The sequence below is a fragment of the Bufo bufo genome, chromosome 6, assembly GCF_905171765.1.
Source record: "Bufo bufo chromosome 6, aBufBuf1.1, whole genome shotgun sequence".
In the NCBI taxonomy this organism is placed as follows: domain Eukaryota; kingdom Metazoa; phylum Chordata; class Amphibia; order Anura; family Bufonidae; genus Bufo; species Bufo bufo.
Window position 1 is genome coordinate 325,069,827 of NC_053394.1, and position 18,406 is coordinate 325,088,232.

Below are 18,406 nucleotides of genomic sequence, written 5' to 3' on the forward strand. Positions count from 1 at the left end.
CTGACCGAACACTGACGTGTGAATGAAGCCTAAAACACGTGGATTTGGTGCGGGACTGCAGCGAAAACCGTATGAAAACCCAAGCAATCCACATAAATGACACTGCAGTGCGCATATACCCTTAGAAAGGTGGCTTTTACTGGTCCCTCACCAAAATCCAGTTGCGTTACCTTGCAGTTCAAAGGGTAAGATCTGGGGTAAATGTGCGACAGAGGGCGTTCACATCACCGTTATTTTTCCTTTCTTCCGATCTGTCAGAAGGACAGAAAGACAAAAAACGGATCCTGTGCATCAGTTATGCACATTTGGCATCCGTTTAAGCCATTTCCACCTGAGACGTTATTTCAGACGAAAAAAAAAAAAGTCCTGCATTTCTCCGTCTGAAATAACGGATCTCTGAGGGAAATGGCTCAGACGGATGCCAAATATGTATAACTGATGCACAGGATCCATTTTTTTCGTCATTTTTCTGTTCTTCTGACAGATCAGAAAAATAACGGTGATGTGAACGCCCTCTGTCGCACATTTACCCCAGATCTCACCCTTTGAACTGCAAAGCGTGAAATCTACTCTGGTTTCAAAACCCGCACTGCAGGTCAGTATCTGTGCGGAACATTCCCCCATCTTAGCCGGCACCGTTTGCACAAGGCTTTAGGCCTCTATTACACGAACGATAGGGATTGGCTCCGTATGCGTTCAGTGAAACGCGCACTATTTCACAAGCAAGTTCAGTCAGTTTTGTCTGCGATTGCGTTCAGTTGTTCATTTATTTTTCCGCGCGGGTGCAATCCGTTTTGATGCGTTTTTCACACGGGTGAAAAAAAACATAGCATCATCTGTGAAAAACGCATTGCACCCGGACTGCATCCGGATTACGATGCGTTTTTCACTGAAGCCCCATTCACTTCTATGGGGCTGGGGCTGCGTGAAAAACGCAGACTATAAAACATGCTGCATTTTTCACGCAACGCAGAAATGATGCGTGAAAAAAAACCGCTCATGTGCACAGACCCATTGAAATGAATGGGTCAGGATTCAGTGCGGGTGCCATGTGTTCACTTCACGTATCGCATCTGAGCGGAAAACTCGTTTGTGTGAAAGGGGCCTTAAGCTAAATGCACAGGATCAGGATTGCGTGCCGATTTTCCGCGTGGATTTGCATGCGCAAAAATCCGCACCCCGTAGGTCATGTACATTGTAGTCTATGAGAATTTAAAATTCTCAATGCACACGATGCAGATTTTTTCAGCGCAGATTTTGACCTGTGGGGAGGATTTTAAAATGTCAATTTATTTTATTTTTCCTGACCGGATTTTCTTCATTCACTTCAAAATCCGCATGGAAATTCGCACCAATTGATGCTGATTGGCCGCACGGATTTGCCTGCGAACACCTGCGGATTTCAGTGCGTATTCTCCGCACATGAATCCTGAACGTGTGCATGTACCCTGAGGGTTTATTCACACGGAATATTCTCAGACTGATTCCAATGCAAATCAACCTGGAAAAAACCTCAAGAATGTGTCCGTTGATTTCAATGGGAATCCTCGCTGCATAAATGACACGCTTAAAAAAAAAAAAGATCATGCGCCAGCTTATGGCAAAATCAGCGCCCATCGAAACGGAAGCCGATTAAACGCCAAAGGCTGAATTTATACTGTTCTTTTTTCCGCTTGTGGTTTAAAAAAAAAAAAAAAAAAACACGCCATGAAGAAAAAACGGGAGACCTGCCCATTGTAGACGCAGAATCCGCATCCGGAATTGACAGGGAGCAGGATGAAAAACTGCATCAAAAAACATGTCATGGAAGCAAAAAACTGAATGTGAACAAAAAAAAATCCGTTCAAAAACGCATGTACTTTGAAATCGGCATCAGCCTGTAAAACGCGTTAGTTCTCAGGCGCATACTACACGACTCCTAGTGTGGCGCCATGGAGTACAGTGAGGGCCCCTCTCCCATACACCCTCATCATCATCCCAGGAACACATGGAAATGACTACAGCGCCCGCCAGCCAATCAGCGCCGCGCTCTCACCGCCCAGAGAAGCTGTCACAGGCGGCCAATAGGAGGCCGCGTAACATGGAGATTTAAAGACGCGCAGAGGGAGGCGCCGCTTTCTGTCAGTTCTCGGGGTTACAGCTGCCGCTCCGGCACCGCACCGTGAGGGAAAAATAACAGCGCCGGTGGGTTGCTGAGTGGTCGCCATCGCCGTGGTGTTTACGAGAGCTTCCTGAGGTGAGGCGCAGCTCTGGGCGTCGCTGCGGGTGGCGGGAGTGGCGGGGAGGGCACAGGTGTGTGCCGCTCTGTGACCGCAAGTCTGTGGGCAGGGTGCGACATTCTCTCTCCAGGTAGGTCGCTGTAACGGCTCGTTCACATTGGGTGATGGCGTATTGCTGTGTTTTACTGCTGCGTATGCGCTCCGTATATGCGGTTACATGTCCTGTGCACTGTAGATGTGTGTAGATTACATGTAGATATGTATTCTGTAGGGTAAGTGTATGTGGGGGCGGGGACGTCTGTGTCATGGCTCTCAGATTAACCCTTACATCTCCGCTGTAAGTCTAGATGGCAGACATGTCTGATCTGATAATATATATATAGCTGGCAGTGAGCCTGGCACCATCAGGTCTGGTGAGGGACATTCACTATTGGTTTTCACTTTGGAGGATTGTATGGATCATCCCTAATGCACCATGACCCAGCATGTCACTCAGTCCAATATGGTCTGATGATGGTTCTGACCCATCTGGGTGCTGTGGGCCTGGTCCAGTATGGAGGAGATGGATAAGGTGCCCACTGCCCTACAGGCTTGTCCTGATGATCTGCAGTGAGGCCCATGCAGGGGACGCAGGCTCCGGCCACTAACGAGGCGTGGTTTCCGATTTATTACCTGTCAGGCCGCTGTCACGGGTTGGCTTTCCCCCTGCTGAACAGACCGCATGGCTCCAATGTCAAGGTGATGATGGGAGTTGTAGGTCAGGTGCTTGTGAGGGTGGTGCCTGGATCTTCAGAGATGTGTTTTTTCCCTCCTGTTCCTTTTGTTCCCGTGAAGGGTTAAGCAGTGCTCCAGACTAAAAAAAATACCTAGTAGCCATTGGCTCCTGAACTGAAAAATTTAGGAGCCAAATTATATTTTTAGTCGCCAAATCGAAACCGAATCAAAATTTTGGTATCGTGACAACGCTACGCCGATCAGATCGGCGTAGGGTTGTTTCGATACCAAAATTTTGATTCGCTTTCGTCACCATAAAAAAGTATTGCGATACTCAATACCGCGCAAAAAAAAAAAAAGCCGCGTGCATTTCGCATTTTATGAAACGTTCGGCCCATAATAGAACAGTCCTATCCTATTTTTTGGGGTGACAAGGCGACTAAAAAAATGACGAATCGCATGGTTTTTATTTATTTCTGTTACGGCACTCACCGCATAGGAGATATTTTTTAATAGTTTGGACTTTTCGGACGCAGCGCTATGTAATATGTTTATTTATTGTTTATATATTTTATATGTAAAATTGGGAAAGGAGGGATTTAAATTTAATATTTTAGGGTACTTTCACACTAGCGTTTTTCTTTTCCAGCATTGAGTTCCGTCACAGGGGCTCTATACCGGAAAAGAACTGATCAGGTATATCCCCATGCATTCTGAATGGAGAGTAATCCGTTCTGGATGCATCAGGATGTCTTCAGTTCAGTCGTTTTGACTGATCAGGCAAAAGAGAAAATCGTAGCATGCTACGGTTTTATCTCCGGCAAAAAAACCGGAAGACTTGCCTGAATGCTGGATCCGGCATTTTTCCCCATATGAATGTATTAGTGCTGGATCCGGCATTCAAAATGCCGGAATGCCGGATCCGTCCTTCCAGTCTGCGCATGCGCAGACCGGTAAAAATGTGTAAAAAGATACAAGACAGATCCGTCTGTCCGCATGACAAGCGGAGAGATGGATTCGTTCTTGCAATGCATTTGTGAGATGCATCCGGATGCGTCTCACAAATGCTTTCAGTCACATCCGGATCCGGCAGGCAGTTCCGACGACGGAACTGCCCGCCAGATCACACTGCCGCAAGTGTGAAAGTAGCCTTGTTTTTTTTTTTTTTTTTTTTTTTTGTTTTTTTTTTATACTTGCCATTAGCCGCCTTAGGGGCTGGAACTCTTGTCCTATTCACCCTTAGGCCCCTTTCACATGGGCGAGATTTCTGCACGGGTGCAATGTGTGAGGTGAATGCATTGCACCCGCACTGAATCCGGACCCATTCACTTCTATGGGGCTGTGCACATGAGCAGTGATTTTCACGCATCACTTGTGCGTTGCGTGAAAATCGCAGAATTCTCTGTTATGCGTTTTTCGCGCAACGCAGGCCCCATAGAAGTTAATGGGGCTGCGTGAAAATCGCAAGTAAGTGCGGATGCGGTGCGATTTTCACGCATGGTTGCTAGGATGAAAGTCTATTCACTGTTATTTTCCCTTTATAGCTGCCGGTCTCCTGTTCTTGCTTCAGGACCTGTCCAAGGACCAGTGGTGACTTCACTGTGCTCATCACATGGTACATCACATGATCCATCACCATGGTAAGGGACCATGTGATGAGTTCAGTGACGTCACCACAGGTCCTTTGACAGGTCCTGAAGAAAGAACAGGAGACCGGCAGCTACGCTATCAATTGGAGGAGGTGAGTTCATTTTATTTTTTAATTTTTTTTAACCCTCATCGGCACTGCGCCACCAATGTTTATTATACTGGGGGGAAGGGGGGGACGCACTGTGCCACCAATGTTTATTATGTTGGGGGGGGCGCACTGCGCTACCAATGAAGATAACTGGCCTGTTAATACAAATACAGGAGGCGGGTGCCGTACCTGAGGGGTTAACTGCCGCTGATCGCAGCTCCCTGTCATAGAGGTCGGGTGCCGGCTATTTGATTCCGGCACCCGCCTCCTGTATTTGTATTAACAGGTCAGTTATCTTCATTGGTGGCGCAGTGGCCACAGCCCCTCCCCTCCTCCCATCTCTCTTCTTATTGGCGGCAGCAGCACAGGGGGGGAGGGAGAGACTCCTTCACTGCGCTGCTGAGAAGAACATCGGCGGGGGGGCGGAGAACTATCATCTCCTGTGCCCCGCTGCTGTATTCAACCTCAGAGCTGCAGCGGCGGGTCTAGTCGCAAATGGCGACAAGACTTTGTAAATTCTAAGTCGCTTTGGCAACCATTTTGGTCGCCATCTGGAGCCCTGTACACCATTCGCTGTATGGGATAAATATTTCGCCGTCTCCTCATACAGCTGATCAGTGCCTGACCCCCGCCGTTCTGATATTGATGACCTATCCTGAGGAACCATCATTAGAGTAGGTGTTCTATAGTATTCTCTGTCTTATTCAGCAGATAGATTGTGGTCCCTATCCCCTATGTCGTCCCTCAGTGGAAGCTCATTCATAAAGGGATCAGATAGGATGACTTATCTAAGGGAGAGCAGGTATCAGGTAAGTACAGTCCAATATGGGAACATAAAATTATATACTGTTTAAAAACAAACATGATAAAAACAATGGAGCGATGATAACCGATCAGAGAAAAAAATAAGGTCATAAAAATGGGGCAAAACTGTTGCCTTCATTTAGACCTTTTGGAGCAACAGTATCAAGCATATAGATCCATCTGGTTTCCCTCTGACTCAACAACTTTTCCAATTGCCCCCCCTCCGGGAGAGGAGATGATACCCTGAAACCTCGAGAGTGAGCTCTCCGAGCCATGCATTTCCTTAAAGGGATTCTGTCACCAGGTTTCACCCCTGTCAGCTAAACATATGCTGATGTTCAGGGCCTCATCAGGATTCCTAATGTGGGCTTCTAAATGTCATCCGTGGCCTTATTTTGCTAAAAAACAGGTTTTACTAACCTGTCACTCAAAGAATTAAGGTGCCCAAGGGAATGTCAGGGGATGTCAAGGGATGCAAGGTGCCGGCCGCACCCACCGCCGTTCGTGCCCAGCGCCGCCTTTCCAGACTTCTGCACCGCCTCCTAATCCTCTGTGCCGCCTCTCGCTCTCCCTCCCTCCCCCCTCCTCCTGCTGTAAGATATCGTGCGTGCGCACAGGGCTCTGAGAGGCTGGCGCCAGAGTGCAGGTCATACCTGGGTTGAGAGAAGTGCCGGCGCATGCGCACTTCGCTTCAAGAAGCCAAATGGAGAAGTCCGCACGGGCGCATCAGGCAGAGCCCTGTGCGCACGTGCGAGATCTTAGAGGAGGAGGGAGGGAGGGAGAGGCGGCACAGAGGATTAGGAGGCGGTGCTGAAGTCTGGAAAGGCGGTGCTGGGCACGAACGGCGGTGGGTGCGGCGGGCACCTTGCATACCCTGACATCCTCTTGGGCACCTTATTTCTTTGAGTGACAGGTTAGTAAAACCAGTTTTTTAGCAAAATAAGGCTACGGATCACATTTAGAAGCCCACATTAGGAATCCTGATGAGGCCCTGAACATCAGCATATGTTTAGCTGACAGGGGTGAAACCTGGTGACAGAATCCCTTTAAAGTGTCTGGGAATGGTATGTAGTGCACCTACATTTTTCTCATCTGTGGCTGATTGTACATGTTCTCTAATTCTACGTCTGTGTAGTTATTCCCATGTAGATCTTTTTATAAGTTGCCCAGTAGAGTCCTGGCAGCTTCAGCGCAGGCCGAGCTTCCGGTTTACTCCGCCCACTGCCACCTACAGTTTTTTTTGTTTTTTTTTAAACTGAATTAGCAGCAGGGGTGGAGAAAATCAGGAGCTCATGAATATTCAGGCCTCATCAGCATGTGCTGAAGCTGTTAAATACAAGATCTTAGGTAACCAGGCCAATTTTTCCATTTTAGCAATGGGCTGATCTTACTGCGAGTAACGATCTAATTTCTGAGCCCACCAACCTTTTGTGCCATTAGCTGACCGGTATAATATCAACAAAAATATATTGAAGGAGAAGCTGTGGAAATGTATATTTTTCAGGAGAACATTTCATTACCGTGTGTTTGAACCGTGAATATGGACGCTATATGTGCCATTTATCTACTGGCCGGGACCAAATGTTATAATTGTAAGCCATGACGCAAATGTGAATGAATCCTTAGTGTGGGTTGACATGTTGTAGTAAAAGAATTGCGTTTTAAAACCGTGGGGGCCGTAAAATTGTTGCTTGACCCCTTTTTTGTGACCTTTTTTAAATAACTGTGTGAAAATTTGTCACAAGTGTTTTTACAGCTCATTTAACACAATGGAGTGGCGGGCTGGGCCTCTGGCACTGGCAAACTTACTAACTTTACGTCTGGAAAGGGGCATCAAAGTTACTGAAAAATGGGCCAGCGTAAGTTTTCCTGCAGGCTCAGACTACCAGAAATGCGGGTAGTTTATGAAGCGGCGCTAGGCTCACTCCATTTAGTAATGTAATGTAGTTTTACCGTGTCTGGCTTCCTTTTTTTTTTTTTCTCTTTAGTGGAGGGAAACTCGGCATAAACGTGGATATGTTTAGAAAACTGCCCGCTTCAGGTTTTTTATTGCCGCCCCCAAAACGCAGCACCACCACGATGTGTGGCAGCAGCCTGAGAATAGCGCTCTTTACCTGAGCTGTATGAACGTGGCCTAAGAGCCTGTTGGTTCATCCCAGGAACCGGTTGCGGCGCCATTACCACTTTGTGATGTTATTGGGGCTCTGTAGGGGCCCGTACATGATATTATAGAAATGGTTGCAGCTCTTTTCCCTGTAGACGGTTCTTTATGGGTATGTTCACATGGTACTTTTTAATGCAAATTTCTGCTCATTTTCCATTCCAAAATCCACCATAAACAAATAAACATTGCATTGATTTTAATTGGAATCCATGTCGACATCCAGTTGACTTGTCAGTGGTTGCAGAGGTTTCAGGAAGCCACGGTAGGTGGCTGAATCCAGTGTGAGAAATCGGAGGGTCTGACTTATGGTACAATTTCCACTGAAGATGCCTGTTAGATTCCCCCCACCCCCTTTGAACATACCTTATGACTTGTATATTTGGGGTCTTTGTCTTGTGACAAGATTAAGTTTTGGAAGATTCTGGTTGCAATTCCCAGCATTGTATTTTTCATTAATTTTGACCACATCAATTGACTTGATGGATATATTATCCATCTGTGTTATTTACACATGAAGTGGTCTGACCAGAGGGATCTACGATACTGAGAGCTCAGGCAGTGGGCCCCTGTCACGTGTGAGCTGTATTGCGTCATGAATATGCTTGTGTGAATAGCCCCCTAACTCTGCAGGTTGCATCTTCCATGTTCCAGTGCTGGTTTCAGGCATTCGTCCAGCAATCAATAGCTTGTTATGTGGGAAAGCCCCCCGTTGAGCCAGAAATGTCAGCCCAGAGCGCTCCCTGCTCCCTCCCAGTGCTTGGCTTTTATACATAGGAAGTCTTGTCCTTTTGATTCTCTGAAGGTTTTTGATAGCGGTTCTTCCCCTCCAGACTGTACATTCCAGTGTTTTCTCTGATCTCAAAGCCTGATCAGTACTGCGGGGACCCTCAGTATCATCAGGTCACCATTTCCTAAAGGGTCTCTGAAGAATGGTATTGGTGGCTACGGCCATTGTTCCTGTGAACGTCCTGACATGAAATCACAAATGTGGCGAGACTGATCACTTTTGATGTAGTCTTTTGGTGTCTGGTTCTTTTAGGGTACGTTACGTTCACACATGGCGATGTGTATTTTTGTGTGGCAGATCCACATCGTTAATATCACCCTTTGCAGTGGAGAGGGCAAAATCCTTAAGCTATCTCCACTGCAAGAAACGCTTCTCATTGAAGGGGTTGTCTCATCTTGGACATTGGTGGCATATTGCTAGGACATGCTAGCAGTATCCGATACGTGCAGGTCCCACAGAATGGGCCCCTAAAAGTGAAGGAGAGTCTGTGCATGCCCAGCTGCTCTGCATTCATTTTTATGGAAGTGCATATGTGGCTGCTCTCCACTCACTTTGGGGGGTTTCATTCTGGAGATAGGTGGGACCTGCACCTAACACTGGTGGCATATCCTAGCGATACGCCACTGATGTCTAAGATGAGACAACCCCATATAATGCAGTTTTTGTTGCAGATCCAGCTGACTTTTCCACTGTATTTAAAGGGGTTCTGCAGTTTGTTTAAACTGATGATCTATCCTCTGGATAGATCATCAGCATCTGATTGGCGGGGGTCTGACACCCGGGACCCATCAGCAGTTTGAGAAGGCAGCGGCACTCCAGGAGTGCCGCGGCCTTTTCACTGTTTACCACAGGCCCAGTGACGTCACGACTAGTATCAACTGGCCTGGGCGTGGCTAAGCTCTGTTCACGTAAATGGAGCTTAGCCCCGCCCAGGCCAGTTGATACTAGTCGTGACATCACTGGGCCTGTGGTAAACGGTGAAAAGGCCGTGGCACTCCTGGAGCGCTGCTGCCTTCTCAAACTGCTGATCGGTGGAGGTCCAGAGTGTCGGACCCCCGCCCATCAGATGCTGATGATCTATCCAGAGGATAGATCATCAGTTTAAACAATGTGCAGAACCCCTTTAACGTCTGTGTAGATATATATATTTCACATTTTGCAGACCTAAGGATGCGGTTACACAACTGCACTTGTCGTGCGACAATAGGGTATAACTACACTGCAACATATGTCGCAATGATAGTATGTGGTGCCGCACTGTCACCTGTGATGTACTGAGACACGACAGTCGCACAAAACTTGGATGGCTCTTTGTGCGACTGTTATGTTGCATGTCAGTGTGACACCATGGACTGTCATTATAAAAAGTCACACGACATTACTTCGACAAATACCGGTAGTTGCTTGAGGAATGTCGCCTCGTAGATATACCCTAAATTCTGCCCCACAAGTAAATTTTTGCAGTTTCCAGACCATGGACCCAAAATGTCAACGTTTTGGTCCCCGAGCCACTTAGTTATCACTTTTGCCTTATGGCACGGTGCTCCATCGTGCTGGAAAATGCATTGTTCTTCACCAAACTGTTGTTGGATTGTTGGAAGAAGTTGCTGTTGGAGGGTGTTTTGGTACCATTCTTTATTCATGGCTGTGTTTTTGGGCAGAATTGTGAGTGAGCCCACTCCCTTGGATGAGAAGCAACCCCACACATGAATGGTCTCAGGATGCTTTACTGTTGGCATGACACAGGACTGATGGTAGCGCTCACCTTTTCTTCTCCGGACAAGCCTTTTTCCAGATGCCCCAAACAATCGGAATGAGGCTTCATCGGAGAATATGACTTTGCCCCAGTCCTCAGCAGTCCATTCACCAAACTTTCTGCAGAAGATCAATCTCTCCCTGATGTTTTTTTGAAGAGAAGTGGCTTCTTTGCTGCCCTTCTTGACACCAGGCCATCTTCCGAAAGTCTTCGCCTCACTGTGCGTACAGATGCGCTCACACCTGCCTGCTGCCATTCCTGAGCAAGCTCTGCACTGGTGGCACTCTGATCCCGCAGCTGAAACCTCTTTAGGAGACTATCCTGGCGCTTGCTGGACTTTCTTGGACGCCCTGAAGCCTTCTTAACAAGAATTGAACCTCTTTCCTTGAAGTTCTTGATGATCCTATAAATTGTTGATTGAGGTGCAATCTTAGTAGCCACAATATCCTTGCCTGTGAAGCCATTTTTATGCAACGCAATGATGGCTGCACGTGTTTCTTTGCAGGTCACCGTGGTTAACAATGGAAGAACAATGATTTCAAGCATCACCCTCCTTTTAACATGTCAAGTCTGCCATTTTAACCCAATCAGCCTGAAATAATGATCTCCAGCCTTGTGCTCGTCAACATTCTCACCTGAGATAACAAGACGATTACTGAAATGATCTCAGCAGGTCCTTTAATGACAGCAATGAAATGCAGTGGAAAGTTATTTTTTGGGATTAAGTTAATTTTCCTGGCAAAGAAGGACTATGCAATTCATCTGATCACTTTTCATAACATTCTGGAGTATATGCAAATTGCTATTATAAAAACTTAAGCAGCAACTTTTCCAATTTCCAATATTGATGTAATTCTCAAAACTTTTGGCCACGACTGTATATCAGTCGGTGTTTCATCTGTAAAGGATCTGTAAAAAAAAAAAAACAGAAATGTGATGATACCTTTCACTTGGCACTCCAGTGGTTCGTTCTGGAGACGGTGGGAGATTTATCATCTCTTTACACTTTTCTGGCAAAATTTTATCAAAGTGGCATTTCCACACCGTCCTTGCCACTTTCCACAAAGGGGGCGTGACCAAACAGGTGGCAGGGCAAGGATACTCAGCATATTTATCTTCCTTTATGCCAGTTTTCTGCAATAAAGAATGAAGTTATGATCTGCTGTAGATTTCAGTATAGGGCTGTGCACGGACTGCTGGAGGAGGCTGGCGCAGGGGATATCCAGACTAGTCTACTTCTACTGCATGTCCACATGCAAATGAGCAGTTAAGTGCACACAAGATGGGCCCAGGCCACTCTGTGCACCCCTGCTCCTCCTACTTTCTCTGCCAGCACCTGCATTTTAGTGACTTGGACAAAAAGTTGTGATTGCCCTGCATCTGAACAACATGAGGAAGCCGAGCTGACATCAGCGCGGTGGCCACTTTAACCACCTCAGCCCCCAGTGCTTAAACACCCTGAAAGACCAGGCCACTTTTTACACTTCTGACCTACACTACTTTCACCGTTTATTGCTCGGTCATGCAACTTACCACCCAAATTAATTTTACCTCCTTTTCTTCTCACTAATAGAGCTTTCATTTGGTGGTATTTCATTGCTGCTGACATTTTTACTTTTTTTTGTTATTAATCGAAATTTAACGATTTTTTTTTGCAAAAAAAATGACATTTTTCACTTTCAGTTGTAAAATTTTGCAAAAAAAACGAGATCCATATATAAATTTTGCTCTAAATTTATTGTTCTATATGTCTTTGATAAAAAAAAAAAAATGTTTGGGTAAAAGTTATAGCGTTTACAAACTATGGTACAAAAATGTGAATTTCCGCTTTTTGAAGCAGCTCTGACTTTCTGAGCACCTGTCATGTTTCCTGAGGTTCTACAATGCCCAGACAGTACAAACACCCCACAAATGACCCCATTTCAGAAAGTACACACCCTAAGGTATTCGCTGATGGGCATAGTGAGTTCATAGAACTTTTTATTTTCTGTCACAAGTTAGCGGAAAATGATGATGATTTTTTTATTTTTTTTCTTACAAAGTCTCATATTCCACTAACTTGTGACAAAAAATAAAAAGTTCTATGAACTCACTATGCCCATCACGAAATACCTTGGGGTCTCTTCTTTCCAAAATGGGGTCACTTGTGGGGTAGTTATACTGCCCTGGCATTATAGGGGCCCAAATGTGTGGTAAGGAGTTTGAAATCAAATTCTGTAAAAAATGACCAGTGAAATCCGAAAGGTGCTCTTTGTAATATGGGCCCCTTTGCCCACCTAGGCTGCAAAAAAGTGTCACACATCTGTTATCTCCGTACTCAGGAGAAGTTGGGGAATGTGTTTTGGGGTGTCATTTTACATATACCCATGCTGGGTGAGAGAAATATCTTGGCAAAAGACAACTTTTCCCATTTTTTTTTTATACAAAGTTGGCATTTGACCAAGATATTTATACCCATGCTGGGTGAGATATGTAAAAAGACACCCCAAAACACATTCCTCAACTTCTCCTGAATACAGAGATACCACATGTGACACTTTTTTGCAGCCTAGGTGGGCAAAGGGGCCCATATTCCAAAGAGCACCTTTCGGATTTCACAGGCCATTTTTTACAGAATTTGATTTCAAACTCCTTACCACACATTTGGGCCCCTAGAATGCCAGGGCAGTATAACTACCCCACAAGTGACCCCATTTTGGAAAGAAGAGACCCCAAGGTATTCGCTGATGGGCATAGTGAGTTCATGGAAGTTTTTATTTTTTGTCACAAGTTAGTGGAATATGAGACTTTGTATGAAAAAAAAATCATCATTTTCCACTAACTTGTGACAAAAAATAAAAAATTCTAGGAACTTGCCATGCCCCTCACGGAATACCTTGGGGTGTCTTCTTTCCAAAATGGGGTCACTTGTGGGGTAGTTATACTGCCCTGGCATTTTCCAGGGGCCCTAATGTGTGGTAAGTAGGTAAATGACCTGTGAAATCCGAAAGGTGCTCTTTGGAATGTGGGCCCCTTTGCCCACCTAGGCTGCAAAAAAGTGTCACACATGTGCTATCGCCGTATTCAGGAGAAGTTGGGCAATGTGTTTTGTGGTGTCATTTTACATATACCCATGCTGGGTGAGAGAAATATCTTGGCAAAAGACAACTTTTCCCATTTTTTTTATACAAAGTTGGCCTTTGACCAAGATATTTATCTCACCCAGCATGGGTATATGTAAAATGACACCCCAAAACACATTCCCCAACTTCTCCTGAGTACGGCGATACCAGATGTGTGACACTTTTTTTGCAGCCTAGGTGGGCAAAGGGGCCCAAATTCCTTTTAGGAGGGCATTTTTAGGCATTTAGATACCAGACTTCTTCTCACGCTTTGGGGCCCCTAAAATGCCAGGGCAGTATAAATACCCCACATGTGACCCCATTTTGGAAAGAAGACACCCCAAGGTATTCAATGAGGGGCATGGCGAGTTCATAGAAAAAAAAATTTTTGGCACAAGTTAGCGGAAATTGATTTTTTTGATTTTGTTCTCACAAAGTCTCCCTTTCCGCTAACTTGGGACAAAAATTTCAATCTTTCATGGACTCAATATGCCCCTCAGCGAATACCTTGGGGTGTCTTCTTTCCAAAATGGTGTTATTTGTGGGGTGTTTGTACTGCCCTGGCATTTGAGGGTCTCCGCAATCATTACATGTATGCCCAGCATTAGGAGTTTCTGCTATTCTTCTTATATTGAGCATACAGGTAATGAGATTTTTTTTTTCCGTTCAGCCTCTGGGCTGAAAGAAAAAAATTAACGGCACAGATTTCTTCATTCGCATCGATCAATGTGGATGAAAAAATCTCTGCCAAAAAAAGAAAAAGGAGGGGAAAGGCGTCTGCCAGGACATAGGAGCTCCGCCCAACATCCATACTCACTTCAGCTCGTATGCCCTGGCAAACCAGATTTCTCCATTCACATCAATCGATGTGGATGAATAAATCATTGCCAGGATTTTTTTTTTTTTATATATACAAAGTGTTTGCCAAAGTATATGAACACCGCCACCTCCTCAGCTCATATGCCTCGGCAAACGTATCTTTTACTGCAGAGGAGAAATCTCGTCTTGCAGCGCCGCATACACCGACTTGCGTGTAATCTGACAGCAGCGCAATGCTTCTGTCCGAATGCACATCAGTGCTGCAGCTGGTCGATCGGTTGGTCCACCTGAAAGGTTAAAAAAAAAAAAAAAAAAAAGAAAAAACCAGGCCGCAACGCAATAACTTTATTAACTTTAGAACAGAACATATAAACTTTTTTTTTACTTACTTACCGGTAATTTTTTTTTTGTTTATTTTTTTTTACCTTTATAGAACAAACCTCTCCTTCCCCATGGGACAATGTGCAAAGCGCAAATCGCTCAAAGATGTGGCAAAGTACGTTATGCACTTTATCCCAGGTGAAAGGAGAGGTTTGCAGCAGCTGTGAGTAAAAGGGCCCTAATAGCCCTGTGTGCCTGTCCTGTGAGATGCAATCCCTATGCTAGGTGTACCTGTGTGTGGTACTTCCGGAAACACTCCCCAAAGCATAGGGCAGGGTGGTCAGGACAGTCAGGACAGAAATAGCGGGTGTCACGCCTTATTCCACTCCTGCTACAGACACGACATCTTTTTCGGGGTGACGGTTGGGTTGAGGTACCAGGAACGACACTGGGGAAATGTCGCTCGTGTAGACGGCTAACTACACTGGTGGATGGGGCCACGGAACCTCCTGGGTAAAGGAGGTTCTCGATGATCTCTTCCTGGAATTTGAGGAAGGATCCTGTTCTCCCAGCCTTACTGTAGAGAACAAAACTATTATACAGCGCCAATTGAATTAAATATACAGACACCTTCTTATACCAGCGTCTGGTTCTGCGGGAAACTAAATACGGAGACAACATCTGGTCATTGAAGTCCACCCCTCCCATGAGCGCATTATAGTCGTGGACACAGAGGGGCTTTTCAATGACACGGGTTGCTCGCTCAATTTGGATTGTCGTGTCTGCGTGAATGGAGGAGACCATGTAAACGTCACGCTTGTCTCTATTTCACCGCGAGCAGTTCTTCGTTACACAAGGCAGCCCTCTCCCCCCTTGCAAGACGGGTGGTTACAAGCCGTTGGGGGAAGCCCACGCGACTAGTTCGCGCGGTGCCACAGGCGCAAATCCGTTCTAGAAACAAATGCCTAAAGAGGGCCACACTTGTGTAAAAATTGTCCACATAAAGATGGTACCCCTTGCCGAATAAGGGTGACACCAAGTCCCAGACTGTCTTCCCACTGCTCCCCAGGTAGTCAGGGCAACCGACCGGCTCCAGGGTCTGATCTTTTCCCTCATAGATCCGAAATTTGTGGGTATAGCCTGTGGCCCTTTCACAGAGCTTATACAATTTGACCCCATACCGGGCACGCTTGCTTGGGATGTATTGTTTGAAGCCAAGGCGCCCGGTAAAATTTATTAGGGACTCGTCTACGCAGATGTTTTGCTCGGGGGTATACAAATCTGCAAATTTCTGGTTGAAATGGTCTATGAGGGGCCGAATTTTGTGGAGCCGGTCAAAAGCTGGTTGGCCTCGGACGGGAGGTGGTGTTGTCGCTAAAATGCAGGAAACGGAGGATGGCCTCAAATCGTGCCCTGGACATAGCAGCAGAGAACATGGGCATGTGATGAATCGGGTTCGTGGACCAATATGACCGCAATTCATGCTTTTTTGTCAGGCCCATGTTGAGGAGAAGGCCCAAAAAAATTTTAAGTTCGGAAACTTGGACTGGGCATAAAAGCTTCCCGGGTTGGCGGATATAAATTGTGTGGCATACCGGTTTGTCTCTGCCACGACTAAGTCCAAGAGCTCCGCAGTCAAGAACAGCTCAAAAAATCCCAGGGCTGAACCGATTTGAGCCGTCTCAACCCGAACTCCAGACTGGGCGGTGAAAGGGGGAACTAATGGTGCGGCTGAAGTTGGTGACTGCCAATCAGGGTTTGCCAGCACCTCAGGGACTCTAGGGGCTCTACGGGCCTGTCTGTGCGGTGGCTGCGACGGGGTAACTATTGCACGTGCCACCGTACCAGCTTCAACTGCCCTTCTGGTGCTCGCCACGTCACCATGTTGTACGGCAGTGCTGGTACTAGGTCCAGGGAGGGCTGCGCTGCTGGTGTATGCCTCACCACGTGATCCGGCAGCGACAGCCCCACTCTGCTGCTCTTGAAGCGGATCCTGCGTAACCTGTGGTCTAGCGACACGGGGCCGGGTACGCCTGGTGCTGCCAGGGACCTCAACCTCCTCGTCCGAACTTTGGGTCAGAGAGCCACTGCTTTCTACAGGTTCATATTCTGACCCGCTAGATTCGTCAGATGAGGGTTCCCACTCCTCATCCGACTGGGTCAGAATCCTGTAGGCCTCTTCAGAAGAATACCCCCTGTTTGACATTTTGGACTACTAAATTTAGGGGTATTCCCTGAGACTACCCAAGAAAAAAAGCAAGCCTGTCTTACAAAGGGGAGGCTAGCGAAGTACCGGAGGCCGCTGCGGTTGATAAAAAATATCAAAACAGATTTTATCGCCGCAGTGCGTGTAAAATGAATGTGCAGTGATCAAAAAATATATATTTTTGTCACTGCGGTGGGGCGGGCGTGGGTGAACGCACGTGTGGGCGACCGATCAGGCCTGATCGGGCAAACACTGCGTTTTGGGTGGAGGGCGAGCTAAGGTGACACTAATACTATTATAGATCTGACCGTGATCAGTTTTGATCACTTACAGATACTATAAAAGTACAAATGCTGATTAGCTAAACAGCGAATAAGTGACTGCGGTGGGCTGGGCGCTAACTCACGCTAAACTACCTAACCAAGGGGCCTAAACTATCCCTAAAACCTAACAGCCAATACTAGTGAAAAAAAAAAGTGACAGTTTACACTGATCACTTTTTTTCCTTTCAATAGTGATTGACAGGGGCGATCAAAGGGTTAATTGGGGTGCAGGGGGGTGATCTGGGGCTAAGGTGTAGTGTTTGGTGGGTACTCACAGTTCAGTCTGCTCCTGTGCTGGATCCAACCAACGAAAAGGACCAGCAGAGGAGCAGACAAGCCATATAACAGATCATATTTACTAATATGATCTGTTATATGACTTGTGATTGGATTTTTTGAAAATCGCCAGCCTGCCAGCCAATGATCGTTGCTGGCAGGCTGGTGACGAACTTGTTCTTTTAATTTTGCCAGCCCGCGATGCGCATGCGCAGGCCGGCTTTGAGCGAAATCTCGCGTCTCGCGAGATGACGCGTATATGTGTGATTGTGCGCAGCGCTGCCACCTCCGGAACGCGAATCTGCGTTAGGCGGTCCGGAGGTGGTTAAACAGCAGTACGGTGGGGGTGCCAGGAGTCGGACCCCCACCTTTCTGATATTGATCTATCCTGAGGATAGGTCATGAGTTTTATGATACTGGATTTCCCCCTTTAACAGAAAGCAACAGATCACCAAGTGAAAGGTATGATTACATGGAGCTGGGCGAGCCGTGCCAGCCATTGTGCCTTCTTAAATGGTGATCTTACTGGTGACGGGGCCTCTTTAAAGGGGTTATCCCACTTAGCAGTTTCATACTTACCTGCTGCCACCGCGCGTTCACTTCCTGGATTCTGGCTGGGGGCGGGCTTCATCTTGATTGAAGTCTTCTCCCGGCCGGGCCGCGCGCTGGACTGAACGCGCACGCTGCCGCGCATGCGCAATGTGACTTATTTCTGGCCAGTATAGTACAGAGCCGGCGTGCGCGTTCGCAGCTCTGTACTATTCTGGCCGGGAAGAAGTCACCGTTGCGCATGCGCGGCAGCGTGCGCGTTCAGGACAGCGAGTGGCCCGGCCGGGAGAAAAGAAGAAGTCTTCTGGGCAAGCGCGACCATCGGGATTTTGCGGAAGAGCGGTGGTCGTAACCAGGGGAGACCGAGTCACAACAATAAGGTAAGTGGGGATGAATTTTCTCCTAATCGGTGGGAATTTGTTAATAAAGTATATTTACAAAAATGATCACTGTCAAATCATTAACAGATTTAACAGTGATCATTATGATGGGATAACCCCTTTAAGGAAAGTTCAGGTGCTATATTATTGTGGCGTAGACTATTGTAACCGGTAGAAACTTTAAGCCATTTATTATGTTCCTTTGTTTCGGCGTCTTTTCTTCCTGCGTGATCTTGGCAGTACCACCGC

The 18,406-nt window shown here is 46.6% G+C and overlaps 1 protein-coding gene across 3 annotated transcripts in view; it reads left to right on the forward strand.

Moving 5' to 3' along the window:
* The first annotated feature begins 2,093 nt into the window (after nucleotides 1-2,093).
* Nucleotides 2,094-18,406, forward strand: part of NDRG3 (NDRG family member 3) — a 74,523-nt gene continuing 58,210 nt past the window's right edge. For 2 of the 3 annotated variants that reach the window (XM_040435326.1, XM_040435328.1), the window contains exon 1: nucleotides 2,094-2,236. The gene's annotated coding sequence lies outside the window, so the exon portion shown is untranslated. Of the gene's footprint in view, nucleotides 2,237-2,279; nucleotides 2,350-18,406 lie in introns of those variants that run through there. The other variant, XM_040435327.1, reaches the window with a different exon arrangement.